Source organism: Berghia stephanieae, chromosome 3, assembly GCF_034508935.2.
Source record: "Berghia stephanieae isolate SIO BIC M18660-M18661 chromosome 3, UCSD_Bste_1.3, whole genome shotgun sequence".
NCBI classification, from domain to species: domain Eukaryota; kingdom Metazoa; phylum Mollusca; class Gastropoda; order Nudibranchia; family Aeolidiidae; genus Berghia; species Berghia stephanieae.
The window spans coordinates 16297407-16310737 of record NC_088362.1 but is presented as its reverse complement, the minus strand read 5'-3'; positions in this window follow the sequence as shown (position 1 = coordinate 16310737).

Genomic DNA, 13331 nt, shown 5'->3' with positions numbered 1-13331 from the left:
AGCAAGAAATTGCTAGTGTTTGCTTTACACCATTTAAGCAATGATAAAATCCGGCTCGTTGGGCGTAATCTTTCTGAAGAACTCTTTATAACCTTCTATATTACGGACAAACGAAACTAATGGTCTACATTAATTACAGTTTGGTTCAAAGGGAAGATATTTTAGCTACCAGTAATTTGAGGTGAATTGCAATGAGAAATATATAACAGATTTTCCAACTTGTCAGCGTGGATTATTGACTGGTTAAAGGCTTTTCACTGGCTATCATTAAAAATCTTTACACAAGTTATCAAATCAAAGTTTGAGGATAGTTTATTAAAGATGTTGTAGGGTCCTGAAGGTACACTATGATAGTATATATCACTATTATATATATATATATATATATATATATATATATATAACGTGAAAAGACTCGCATTTTGGTCGATAGGGCCTTTCCAATGGTGATCTTGCACATTAATCAGTCGGTACAGAGTCATATATATATATATATATATTATATATATATATATATATATATATATTAATATACATATATATATACATATATACATATATATATATTATATATATATATATATATATATATATATATATATATATATACATATATATATAATATAGTGTCATTATCGAAAGGAACTAGACATTTTTTCTTTGCTATTATCTCACACAAGAGGACAGAAAATGGAATGTGGAACAAATCTTAAAGTAGTTAACAATTTTTTTTCTTTCTATTGATGTATCGCATGCCTTTATTGACAAAAATGAGCAGATGCGAACCGCCAAACTTGTCGGCACCATAGATACATTCTGTTTGTGCACACAAAATATAGATTTCAGATATTAATTTCTCATAAGTGTTGCTACGCAGCAGTTGCCATACCAAATGTTCACGCAATTGAAATAACACATTGAGGATATGAATCTATATCGGTGTGGAGAGGGATAATGGGAGCGATCTATAGATAGTATGCACTTGCCTAAGAAGTTCACAACATTGCCATCCGGAAGTATAACGGACTAACACACAAAACTGTGTGTATCCATGAACGTTTATAGTCGGGTTAATACAGCATTACTCATAAACGCGGATGGCAAAAAGCAATAACAAACACCTGAGTGACGTCATCTTCGAACTATCTATATTCATGTTTTCGTCCAACCCAGTCATTCATCACATGATTTATTGCTGTCCAATGATTGGATGCTTCTTAACAAATGTAAACACCCTGTTTTGTTTATGAAAATTGTACACATACTCATGTGTCATTCTGAACAAAATGACCAATCGTGATTCTAGATATATTTCAAAAGCTGTGAATACTTTTCACTATGTGGGTCATTTTGAGCACACTTTGCAATGTGACCAATGACTTCGAGCACATGGAAACAGGGAAAGGTAATATGTGCGGCTATGTGGTCTAGTGGTATGACACTCGCTTTTGGATCGGAAGGTCCTGGGTTCGAGCCTCGCTCGACGCATAGTTGAGTCCTTGGAAAAGGCCCTTTACTCACATTCTCTCACCGTACTCAGGTTAAAATGAGTACCTGGCCGTTAACAGTGTTGTCTTTGTCCGAAAAATTGTAATATCGCCTAACAGGCGTCATGTCTCGTCCTACATGTTAAATGTTGCTATTGACCAGGGACCCCTTGTAAAGCGTTTTGAGCACGTTAAGTGGATATTGCGCTATAGAAAAGCTCAATATAATACAGGTCATGCGCATTGATGGTAGAAAAACAGAGGTAATCCGTATCAACCAAAGACTCATCTCAGACCTATTATTCATCAGCGATATTCCTGGATCAATCGTCGTCCTGTTTATGCGGAATCAGAATAATTAAGTAGTGATATTCCGGCATGAGAACTCCTTATCAAAACAGAACTCGATAAATTATATGTTTTCCTAAACGTAAAATGTAAGGGTGATAAACCCCGTAGTCAGCTGTGTCATCGGACATCCATCGCTTTGAACATAATATATGAGTTTTTATGAAAAGAAAGCTAAAAAAAGACGAAGAAACCAAAAACGCGGTACAAAATCCGATGAACTGTAAGTCAGAATAAATACCATTTAGAATGATATATCAGAAGAAACTCCATCAGCGGACATCATCAATGAGGCAAAGAGTTGTGGCATTAATCAATTCTAAAATTAAAAATTAAAATGAGCTTTTATATAGCGCAATATCCACTAAATTTGCTCAAAGCGCTGGCCAACAGCAACATTTAACATTTAGGACGAGACATGACACCTGTTAGGCGATGTTACAATTTTTTTCGGACAGAGACAACGCTGTTAACGGCCAGGTACTCATTTAACACCTGAGTATGGTGAGAGAATGTGAGTAAAGAGCCTTCTCCAAGGACTCAACTATGCGCCGAGAGAGGCTCGAACCCAGGACCTTCCGATCTGAAAGCGAGTGTCATACCACAAGACCACATAGCCGCACGACGGTGGAGATACACAATACTGAAGTGCGTCGTGCGTGATGATTTCGATTTTGTGCTAAAATTCGCAAAATCGATTTTTTATGACTTGTTTTTAATATCTGCGACTTTCCAACAGTTTACACAAATTTAAAAGATGATACACCAAAAGAAAATAGTTTTGTCTAGTTTCCAAATAAGTATAGATATGTCATTGTGTTTGTCACAACCTGTATCGAACTGTTGGCGGGAACGAATTGTCGAGTTTCTTTTGTATAAGACTATATATATATATATATATATATATATATATATATATATATATATATATATATATATATATATATATAAGCATCCCTTTCCGTTCCATGAACGTGATGATTACTCGATCAACTCAAAATTTATGATTCAAGTGTTGAATAAGATTTGAACTCAGTTTCTATTGTGTCTCAATAGACAATACATTTTATTTTATTTCGTAAGAAATTTCTACACGATCTTTTTATTTGGCCACGGAGATATATTGTCTGCATTTAGTATCTTTCCCAATGTTACGAGCGATGATTGGTTGGTGTACACTTTAAGAAATTTGCTTGTATTTAAAATAATAAGAGGAACCACTGACCAGTATCGATTCAGTACTTTCACCTCATTGTCATACTGGCTAACCGGGAAGTTGACACACAACTCACGTGCTAACAATGATGGCGTCGTGCATTCGATGGGATTTGACAAAACGAATTTGATTTTTAGATAAACTCATCACGAAGTCTAATCAATCTTAGAATACACGCAAACCATCCTCATGCCAATTGTAAACACCATGCAAAAATTGGTGACGATTGGTCAAGCGGTTTCGAAGTCTAAGTATTACAAAAAATCCAATCTGCTATATATATATATATATATATATATATATATATATATATATATATATATATATATTATATATATGTATAGCAGATTGGATTTTTTGTAATACTTAGACTTCGAATTTATATATATATATATAAATTATTAAAACAAAAACCATGCAATAATAGTGCTCAATTTTAGTATAAAAGGAGCTATTTATAAAATGGCTATATTTATAATATATATATATATATGCACACACACTTATTTTGTAATTTTCATCTAGATACTTCTACAATATTGTTCCACGATTTGGCAGTCTTCTGATGATTGCAAAAGCATGAAGCAGTAGTGCAAAAGTTGATGAAAATTACACTATGAAAGGTTTTATCTATCTATTATTACATTGATATCCTCTCATAATAAATCCACGCCGATCTATTTATCTTAATCTGTCGATCTGTCTATTTAAATACCAATCTATCTTTCCCTACTCTATTATATATCTCTACCTTTCTGTTTATTTATTTCTGTCTGTCTTGTTCACCAGTCGACCTAACCATTACAGTTTTTTCTATCAATTCTCCTCTCCTTTTACCCCATACAGTTGCACATATGTTCACAATCATCGTTATGGTCTACTTTCGCTTGCAATGCTTCATTTAGCCTTGCAGTGAGGTGGCAAGAGACTACCGATTACCGCCCCATGAGGTAGCCTTATCCTCCAACAGCTAACTGCAAGCCTTTGATATCATTAGCTTTATTTTTAGATCACTCTTTCCACGAGGCTTCACGTCCATTTACCTGCATCAAATGGTGCAATTAAAAAACAAACTTAGAGAAAACTGTTAAAGCGATGAGGAAATCAGAATTATATTGTTTCGGGATGTGAACGACTCTCCTTCTTTATTGAATTCAAGCGATAATTACATATTCTTCTCGTATTTATTTGTCATTGTTAAAAAAAAAACTGATCATGTACTGTATCTATACTGCAATAATATGCACTAAACATCCTCAAAGCGCTTTACAAGGGGTCATGGCCAATAGCAGCACTTTGCATGTAGGGGGAGACATGAGGCCTGCAAGGCTATCTTTCAATTTTTAATCCGACAGAGACAACGATACTATTTTTGACCAGGTATTCATTTTACTCATTCTAAGTAATCGACTATGTGCTGCCCAGCATGGGGGGAAAATCGAACGCAAGACCTTTCGATTCAAAGACGGGTGTCAAACCACAAGTGTAATTAGCCGTACATTGTAAGAAGGGACAAGTATGGGAGTGACTAAAATAAGTAATCACAACTGAAAAAAAACAGGCAGCCATGTCTGTTGACAAAGAGAGACCATCCTTGTTTGAGGATAGATATTCATTTTTACTAATCTACAGTAAGAGTCCGCATGAAGTGAACTTTGCTTAAATACACAACCAATTTTCCTTGTCCGGCGGAGTTGGCTTTATCGGGGACTCCACTTTACATAGATCCATTGGAGAAGGGCGGAAGCTCAAGGAGTAGAGCACTTTCCTTACTAGCAAAAAGATCCGGTTCGAATCTAGGAACTGTGGGTATTATTCCCAGGGATGTCTGGAGAGTTCTATCAATTAAAATGTGAGCTAGGGTAATGTGTCTTTGCATAAGGTAACATAGCCTGGCAGAGAGAATGGGACGCTGTTCATTGAGATTAAAAAGCAAAGACCATACCGTTGATGACATCATCATCATCATCATCATCATTACCTTTTTCATCCTGGGTCAGGGTATAGGCCACAGATAAACAGTTTACATCCTTCTCTATCCCGAGCTAACTTTTTAAACTCGTTCCATGTCTCATCACTTCTCTGTATATCATCTTCTTTTAATTAAATTCTCTCATTACAGAAACTCTTCGGTCGCCCAAGCTAAAAAAGGATTTGATTTGTCCGTCTGTGTTTCTGTAACAAAGAGTTTTACGGAAGGGGTGTTAACCCTTCGACAACCCCCATCCTGAAACGGATAGTATCACTTGCTTCTTTTTACCCTTTTGATAGGACGTTAGTCTATAGCATAGTACTGTCCGCCTGATTGAACATGCCCAGCAACTCAAAATCTGCTTGATAAACAGGAGGTGGGGCAAATCACGACTTCACCCAGGATCGATCTCGGTCAATTTTCGTGAGAAGCGAGTGCTCTATCGACTAAGCTATCGGGATCTCCTGATGATAATAATTGCATTTATAGCCAAATATATAACATTTGGGGTAAATTTATTTACAGTTTAGGGATTGCCTTGGCAAACCATTCAATTACAGAGGTTTACAGTTGTTTCTATAACTGTACCAAAGGAGTCTCTTCTGTAAATGGTCAAACGAAGAAAATTGTCCTGGTTTGGATATTAATGTATGTCACCATGAATTTTTTTAAAAATAAAAAGTTCCCTTTATTCATCCGACAGGGAAATTTTTCTCTCGGATCTATTCCAAAGGAAGACTGGAATAACCCAGGCGTCAGTCGCAGTGCAGCGCCGCAAATTGAACTAGGGCTAGGTGACCCGCTCAAGGCCACACGGCGCAGCGGCGGGTGATCGAACTCGGTATCTTGCGGGTACGCACTGAGCCACGCGTCCCCCACAGTGGCTAAAACCATTATATAAAAAGGGACCTCGGAGGAAAGCACAAGGAAAGGACTAAATGCCGAATGGATAATGCAAAGGAATGGACAAGGGTGGGCATCCTAACACTATTGAGGAAAGCTGAGGACTTACTTACTTAAATCTTTTTGAGGCATCCACCAGAAATCTCCATTTTTTTGCGATCGGCTGATTTTGCGGTGGCTGTATTCCAGGACAGGCATGCTTCTTTTCATTCTTTCTCTATGGTCCTTCGCTAGGTTTCCATGAGTCTTCCCCGCTTTCTCTTCTCATCTGCTGTCCAGTACAGGGTTGTCTTGGGAAGTGACCCCTTTTTTTCATTCTGGTCCCATGACCCAGCCAACGCAATCTTCTTCTTTTTATTTGGCTTTCAATGCTAGTGCAGTTAATAGATCTAATGTTTTTTTTATTTTTGTAGGCCAAAAAAAGTAAAAAATTCTTTTAAGACACTTGTTTGAAATGTTTCTACTTTCTGTGTTATGGATGATGTCATTTTCCACCTTTCACTTCCATTAAGCAGTACACTTAAATCATTGCTTTTGTATATTTTCATCTTAGTCTTTCTCATAATTTGAGAGCTTAGCACAGATTGATCTCTAAATTGAAGGCCCTTAATGCTAAATATCTCTCACTCTCGTGTCTCTTCTACGAGCACCTCGGTCAGGAGAATGAGATGGTGAGACTGTTTGCATTTTTCTAATAGAATGAATTCCTCCATAAAGTGCACCAACCTAAAATGTCATAATATTTCAAACCATTTCAACTTTATAGGCCAATTCTGATTTTATCACATCTTTGAGCTTTTTGGGCATTTTTATATAGCGCAATATCCACTAAACGTGCTCAAAGCGCTTTACAAAGGGTCCCTGGCCAACAGCAACATTTAACATGAAGGACAGGACATGACTCCTGTTAGGCGATAAATACAATTTTTTTCGGAATGAGACAATGCTGTTAACGGCCAGGTACTAATTTTACACCTAACTACGGTGAGAGAATGTGAGTAAAGAGCCTTCTCCAAGGACTCAACTATGCGCCGAGCGAGATTCGAACCCAGGATCTTCCTTTCGGAAAGCGAGTGTCATACCACTAGACCACATAGCCTCTTCTTAGCACCATCCAGTTATAAACATATTTGACGCTTTGAGTCAGAATGCATGGACTAATTTCTCAATACTTTTTTTCGAGTTTCATAACAACGATGAGAGAATATGAGTAAAGAGCCTTCTCCAAGGACTCAACTATGCGCCGAGCGAGATTCGAACCCAGGACCTTCCTTTCGGAAAGCGAGTGTCATACCACTAGACCACATAGCCTCTTCTTAACACCATCCAGTTATAAAGTTTGAGTCAGAATGCATGGACTAATTTCTCAATACTTTTTTTCTAGTTTCATTTCAGTTTCAATTCTTGATTGATTTTTTTTTTCGGAAGGAGGAGGTAAGTCTAGCTTTCTTTCCTTTCGTTTTTCGTTTATTTTGCAAATTGAGATTTTCAAAAATAGAAATATGAATCGTTATCTCTGCTCGTGAGAGCAAGTCACGCTGAGAAGCGAGATTAGTTCAGTGACACTTTTGCTCTTTAAATATGTGAAAAGTAATAAAAGTCACAAGATAACGGCTTCATTTCCTGTGTTCTCATTTATTGTTTCTTTTCAATTTTCATCATTTATTATCGGATTTTGTTATTGTTATGTAGATCGTTTGTTTACGTTGTTGAAAAAAGGGGAAACATGAAACGCCTATCTCAGAGACCTATTGTCTCATTTTGGTTTTATAACGCGTTGAATCAGTTGCCAAAAAAGAGGTGATTTTTAGTTAAATTGTTTAGAAATATGAGAATTGTTGTTATTGTTACTTTAAAAGAACTAATTTTCATTATCTTTACTGGAACATTAGGGGCAGAGTGACTCAGTGGTACGGTCTTTGCTTCCTACCCGAAAGGTACCGAGTTCAATCACCCGCCGCAGCGTTGTGTGGCCTTGAGCAAGTCACCTCGCCCTAGCTCACTTTGCGGCGCTGCTCTGAGGCCGACGCCCGGGGTTATTCCAGTCTTCCATTGGAATAGATCCTAAAGACAAATTTCCCCTTGGGGATGAATAAAGGGAATTTTATTATTATTTTTTATATATTAAAGTTATCGGTTCTTAATGATAATAATATTTTCAAGACTCTTCCACACGTGAGGACAAGCACAAACAATCCATAAAGTAAAAGTTTTCAAGCCAAAGTTATCGGGTTTTTTTTATCAATCTTTGGTATCTAGAGTATCCGTGTGGGCCGACGTGCACTTATTTGCAGGTCTCATAACCCAATCCCTTATGGGCTCATTGTTGTAATGGAAATCTCAAAAAATGACGCAAACTATTGTCCATTACAACAATGTTAAATTAGGCCCATAAGTAGGTTCGGGTGTCAGACCTGGATATATGTATACGTAAGGGGGGGGGGGGTCATTTCTATTTCATATTTTTCCAATCACAGGCTAAACCTACTGAACGGTTGCTCACTAGGCAAATATTGAATCCTTTTTGAAATGTTCAAGTGCGTTATTTTTGGATTACAGAAGTTCGACGTATCGATAGCAGGCGTTTGAGTAAAATTATCTACAGTTCTGCCCGCCAGATCAAGTGTACCAAAATAAAAAAATACTATGAACTACCTTAAACGTTTGCAGCTTGGTTGAGAGACTTAAGTGAGAGCTAATCACCCAACTAGCTGTCTACAAACCAATGACAATGAGCAGAGTGACGTCAGCGTCATTAATTATATGAAGGCTGTATCCTGCTTGTGTCTTGTTTTCAACAACACAATTCGATGTCGCTCGGAGCGCTGCTTTTTCTGTTTCCATTTAATCATCGTTAGCGTTAACATTATTATTATTATTATTATTATTATTATTATTATCATCATCATCATCATCATCATCATCATCATCATCATCATCATCATCATCATCATCATCATTATTATTATCAATATTAATTCTTCTTCTTCTTCTTCTTCTTCTTCTTCTTCTTCTTCTTCTTCTTCTTCTTACTTAGGGCAGCCAAATCCATGTTATCTACGCTCAGAACGGCGAAGAATTATTCATGACATGGTAGTATCACAGTATTTCTTCTAACAGATTATTCCATTCCTGTGTTATTCGTGGAAAGAAACTGTTACCTATCGATAGAATGAAATTGACGTCACTCATGTCTGTGTTATTGGGTTGTTGTTTTGTTTTTTTGCCATCCGCGTTTACGAGTAATTCTCACTAAACTGTATTAACCAGACTATAGACGTTCAAGGTTACTCATCGTTTTGTGTGTTGGTCGTTATACTTCCGGATGGCAATGTTGTGAGCCCCCTAGCCAAGCGCATACTATCTATATTACGCTGTATTTGATTTGTTGATTGTGAATGCCACTACCTAAATTATGACGTTTTAGGCAATCTTTACTAACTGTGAACATTTTATTGATTCGCTTTTCTTTTTCCTCTCCACTCATCAGATGACTGATATTATATATATGTGCCATTCTAACGTACCCTCTTAGCAACAATAACATTATTGTTCCACATTTATCCAGGTAGTGAGCGAAGCGTTATCCACTTTATGACCTCTGCCTTGTTGTACCCTCCGAACCTTATCAAATAAACAGATTGACAAACAAAAACAACATTTAAGTCATTGGGGACTGGGATCGATAGTCGGAATTAGCACCAATGGCACCTTGATGTACCGGTACTGAAGTAGTGGATGATGAAACAGGTACTAAAATCAAAGCTTTACTCTGCTCTTTTGATTAGTAAGTCGATCGACTTTAGATTAAGAAAGAAAAAAAATTAAAAAGGAATGTTCCGAACGACGTAACCTATTTTCTCGAATTCGCTTTGAAGGGAAGTTTGACTTTTTGTAAGTCAGGTATCTATTTTAAATTTAAAGCTGCTCGAAGCTGTGGACTGTAAAAGGAAATGTCCAAAAATTGATATAATAGCGAGAAAAAAAAGAGAACAAAATACCATAATTCGAACGTTTCGGGCTCAAAATCCTTCTTCGGCCAACAACAAAACCAGTAATTCTCAGAACCATGAGCTTTTGCAAAGTAACTTTAAAAAGCCTGTCAATGAACAAAACAAATATAACAGCTTCAAGAAAGAGCGAGATGCTATACGCGTAACGTTTCAAGCTCAAAACTCTTCTCCAGCCAATAACAAAAACAATAAAAAAAATAAATCCTTTTAAATACAGACACACGGCAGAAGAGTATTGGCAAATCTAGTCGGAAAATACAAATTTAAGTGCCTAATAAATACACTTCTATCGTTTGTCTGTGTTTAAAGTAATGCCTTAACGTTTTTATTGTTGTTGTAATTGGCTGAAGAAGGGTTTTTTGTCCGAAGCGATCACAAGAATCAATGACGCCATTATAAATATTATTTTGGTAACAGTCTACGATAAGAAAAGATAAAGTGAGAAATGAACGAATTTGAAGGTTAACTGAAGTGAAGAATGTATCAATAACGATGGGAGAAGATAGATTGAAATGGTTCGGACATGTAAAGAGACGAGATATGGAGTACGTGGGAAGGAAAGTATTGAACTTACAATTAGCGGAAAGAGGAAAAAAGGACGCCCAAAGACTAGATGATGTAATAATGTAAAGGATGATATGGAAGAACTGGGCCTGGAGGAAGATGATGCGCGGAACCGAGATGCATGGAGATGTGGCATTCATTATGTCAACCCTGCAAAATGCGGGATAAGCTGAAAGAAGAAGAAGAAGTCTACGATAGTGTGTGCTGTGTACGACGAAAGGAGACTTCACTCTTAACAAATGATTGTTTGCACAGTAAACCAATATTTTCTTCTAAAGAATCTTCAAATTAGTTAGCAAAAACTTTTAGAATTAAAATTGAAAACAAATAAACAACAACGACAAAACAGAGCAAATCGAAGAAGTCGTGTTTGAAATGCAACAACTGGGGACCCGAATTGGAACAATAGGGGATCCAATCTAATCCAATCCAGAATAGTTGCAGCTTCATGTGATGAAGACTGACGCGACTATTTAGGTGTGGTGGGATGGCATTGACGTAAGAATTCAAGAAAGAGCAAAATGCTAAAAGCGTAACGTGTCTGAATGGAACAAGTGGGTGATTTGACGGCAAACGTTTTCAAGATCTATTTTTATAAATGATTTTTAAAACTATCTATATAGATATATTTACTTATTGATATCAGATAATATTCGACCGCAAAAAAATTCAAAACAAAATGTAAAAAATAATTTTCAATTGTACGAATTTATATTGCAAAATGTTGTTGCTTTATAATATTGCAACTTCGACTGTAAGATTCCTCGAATTTGTGAAATAGCGACGTTGAGAAGTTCGTACATGATCTTCCGAGTGAGACAAGGGTTTTAAGAGACGAATTATTTTAATTAAATGACACGGACAAGGTCTGAAATTGGATTAAATATATTATTGTAATACATTTATTTCTAATTGTGTCAAATCGGAACTCAGCATTAGGTCATAATTATTATTAAAATTAGGACTTAAGATAGAAGGTGAATACGGAAGGGGATATGAATTGGAATACACATTGAAAATATGATTTTAGGCACACCAAAACTGTTAATGACCCAAATATCAAAACAACCCATTTCGGTAAACAGTCCTTTCGTTATGCCGCTGCAGTTTCGTGGAATAATCTGCCAGAGCACATGCGAACGGAGACAGATTTGAATAGGTTTGAGAGACTCTTATGATAAAGGTGGCAGATTCTCAAATTAGTTCTGTGTTCACGTATATTTGATATTCATATTTAATGAGAAAGTGAGACATGTCAATTTTTATGAATAATATATAGTATTTAATTTATGTGCAAAGTATTTTTTTTTTAATTCTTATGTCGGTAAAAAGGCCAAAAAGGCCTGATTTTAAATACGATTTTATTAAGAAAATATACATCATTATTCTTCAAATTATTACTTTTATATTTTGTTGTCATTGTTACCAGTAGTTGTTATGTAGTAAATATGTATGCATAATAAGTATTTTTACCGACAATAAATAATTTATTCAATTCAATACAATTTTTTATAACTGTCCGGAATGGAACTCCCCACTCTATTCATTTTATTAAAATCACGATATTTAAATTGACATCCTCTATAAAGTTGCTTTGTGGAATATACTGTACCGAGAATTTCTAAATAATCATTTTACCCAAGCATCGGAATTTAAGCAATTTTTAAGTTGCAGTTTAAGTTATTTTCGAATATATATATAAGATTTAAACGTTTATAGTATACAAATGTTCATAAATTCACTAATTTCCTTTAAATTACATCTTGTATTCCCCGTCAGCTCATACATTGGACATTTTTTATATTTCCATTACAGCAATGAGCCCATAAGGAATTCGATTATCAGACCTGCAAATAAGTGCAGGTCGGTTGGATCCGAACAAATTTACGAGGGCACGAGGCGATTATCTGGAGTCCTTTTGTTTTTCTGAACTGTTGGCTTTCTCACAATAACGAGAAATTTGTGTAAAGTCTCTCAGCCAAGGACACAACGCCCGGAGTCAGAGTTTTGAGAAGAAGGTAACGTGCGGCTATGTGGTCTTGTGGTATGACACTTGCTTTCGGATCGGAAAGTCCTGGGTTCGAGCTTTAAAAAATGCTGAAAACTGATATAGCGCTATAACACCGAGACACCAGACTCTAAGCGCTTTAATTACAAATTACTTTGGCTAAAACATACTCATTCACACACACACACACAAGCAAACACACACAAGCATACACACACACATACACACAACACAACACAAACCAGACAGACCTATCTTGCTTCTCATACCATCTACTAAAGACGAAACAGATATGTTCTAAGCGAACGTTTAAAATAGACAGAGATTCTTTTTCACAAATGTCTGTGGTAAGGCGTTCCAAACAGAGGGTCCGAAATGAGAAAAGGATCTCATTCCAGCATTTTTCCGTATTCCGCGCATAGTTGAGTCCTTGGAAAAGTCTCTTTACTCACATTATCTCACCGTACTCCGCTGTAAAATGAGTACCTGGCCGTTAACAGCGTGGTCTCTGTCAGTAAAAAAAAAAAATGTAATATCGCCTAACAGACGTCGTGTCTCGTTCTACATGTTACGTGTTGCTGTTGGTCGGGGACCCATGTAAAGCGCTTTGAGCACGTTTAGTGGATATTGCGCTATATAAAAGCTCAAGGTTAAAAGCTCAAGTTTAAAGAGTTTTGAGATCAAGGTAACTTACTATTTGTAATGAAAATATCAAGTGTGCGGATTCATCGAAGATTAACTTAAACAGGTCTCAAGAGTCTGAGTCATCGACGGTACTCCATGTAAAACAAAGACGGACGTCAGTGTGTACAGCTGCTTT